At 42.6% G+C, this 2389-nt stretch overlaps 1 protein-coding gene across 2 annotated transcripts in view; it reads right to left on the bottom strand.

The window, feature by feature from the left end:
- Positions 1 to 2389, bottom strand: part of LOC105535392 (chromosome unknown open reading frame, human C1orf146) — a 24536-nt gene that overhangs the window by 9814 nt on the left and 12333 nt on the right. The window lies entirely within an intron of this gene.

Genomic DNA, 2389 nt, shown 5'->3' with positions numbered 1-2389 from the left:
TTTTTTTTTTAACAGGGTCTCACTCTTTGACCCACAGGCTGGAGTACAGTGGTGCAATCCTAGCCTCAAACTCCTAGGCTCAAGCAATCCTCCTGCCTCAGCTTCCCAGGTAGCTAGGACTACAGGTATGCACCACCATGCCTGGCTAATTTTTTTTTTTTTAACTTGTTGTGGAGACGGCGGCGGGCGGGGGGGGTCTCCCTATGTTGGCCAAGCCGGTCTTGAACTCCTGGCTTCAAGCGACCTGCAACCTCCTGAAGTGTTAGGATTACAAGCATGAGCCACTGCACCTGGCCAATATGTGCAGTTCTAAGAGGTACACAGGTGATGATGATGATTCTGGTCTGGGGACCACACTTTAAGAACCACTGCACTAAGAGAAGGAAAAGTATTCTGCAGAACAGCAACAACAATGCATCATACAGTGGCAACCAGGTATACAATAAAATAAAATTGCATTTAAGTTCAGCATGCTAAAGTTTATAGTATACGTATCTGAGGTGAGAAGAAAGAAAATCACCATAAACTTAGTAGCATAAAATGGAATCTCACTGTGCTCTAAATTTGCTACTTTTCTAATTTCATTGAGACTGAAAAACCCTGAAGTCATGTTTCCACTTGTCTTCTGCCCATTTTCTTTTAGTTTTTTCTTTTTCTTATACATTTGTAGGATTTCTTTATATATTATAGATATCAGTCCTTTGTCAGCTATGTATTTTCTACCTGTTTGTGACTTGTCTCCCCTCCTTCTTTAGGGTAATTCTTGATACACACAAATTATTATTTCCAATGTAGTCAAATTTATCAATTTTTTCATTTATGGTTAGTGGGTTTTGTTTCTTATTTAAGAAATCTTCCTGGGCAGCCATCTTGCTCTTGCTGCACACTGAAATTGGAGGACCTTCTCTGCTTCAGATTAACCAACAGCATAAATCAAGAAAAGTTAGCCAAACTTCTGGATCAGGTCCAGACTGGCGGCAAGGGTACGGCTCACAGAAAGAAGACGGTACAAAGAACAGCTACAGCTGATGACAAAAAGCTGGAGAAGAGCTCCAAGCTGCCCGACGGCCAGGTCATCACCATCGGCAACTAGCGGTTCTGGTGTCCGGAGGTGTTGTTCCAGCCTTCCTTCCTGGGCATGGAATCCTGCGGAATCCACAAGACCACGTTCAACTGCGTCATGAAGTGTGATGTGGACATCTTCAAAGACCTGTAGGCCAACACAGTGCTGTCCAGCGGCACCACCATGTACCCGCACATCACCAACAGGATGCAGAAGGCAATCACTGCCCTGGCACCTGGCACCATGAAGATCAAGATCATTGCGCCCTGAGAGCGAAAGTACTGAAAGTACTCAGTGTGGATCCGCGGCTCCATCCTGGCCTCACTGTCCACCTTCCAGCAGATGTGGATTAGCAAGCAGGAATATGACAAATTGGGCTCCTCCATTGTTCACCACAAATGCTTCTAAATAGACTGTGAGCAGATTCAAAGCTTTTGCTGCATTGGTTAATTCAGAAGTATAAATTTGTCCCTGGCAAATGCATATATCACAAATCTGGAATAAGCCTTTGAAAAGAAACTGTCCTTGAAGCTAGTATCTGATATCAGCACTGGATCGTAGAACTTGTGGCTGATTTTGACCTTGTATTCAAGTCAACTGTTCCCCTTGGTATTTGTTTAATACCCTGTACATATCTTTGATTTCAACCCTTAGTACATGTGGCTTGGTCACTTCGTAGCTGACGTAAGAACATGCTTGTGGAAGACAAGTCTGTGGCTTGGTGAGTCTGCGTGGCCAGCAGTCTCCGATCTGTGCAGGGTATTAATGTGTCAGGACTGAGGATTTCTCTAGAGGCTGGCAAGGGCTCCTGAACTAGTTGTTTCTGTCCTTTCAATCAGACAATCTGGAGAGTCACAACTGTATCTAGAAAAACTGCCAGAAGCAAAGGTAAATTCCGTATGGAGGAAGATACCATCCAGAGCCTCAGGTTACAAATTAGTGTTATAATTTTGCAATCATAACATCCAGCACACAATAAAAAAAGTCCTCAGGCATACAAAGAGTTAAGAACAGACTGAAAACCAAGGGGGAAAAGCTGACTGTAAAGAAGAGACCAAGGGGAGACTGAAGTACTGGCATTGTCATATCCAGACTATAACTGATTAATTTGTTCAAAGCAATATATGACAATTGGAGCATTTTGGCAGAAAATTTGAAACTGCAAAAGTAAATAAAATGGAAATTCTGGAAATGAAAAAATATCAAAATTGGAAACAATTCAATGGATAGGCTAAAGAGCATATTACACACAAGTGTGGAATGTAGGTCAGAGGAAAATATCCAGACTGAGGTAGGTTAAGCAAAAGGATAAAGAACACAGAGAAA

Source organism: Mandrillus leucophaeus, unplaced genomic scaffold (genome assembly GCF_000951045.1).
Source record: "Mandrillus leucophaeus isolate KB7577 unplaced genomic scaffold, Mleu.le_1.0 Scaffold1457, whole genome shotgun sequence".
Classification (NCBI taxonomy): Eukaryota; Metazoa; Chordata; class Mammalia; order Primates; family Cercopithecidae; genus Mandrillus; species Mandrillus leucophaeus.
The sequence above is the reverse complement of the archived record's forward strand: the minus strand, read 5'-3'. Positions and strand labels throughout refer to the sequence as shown.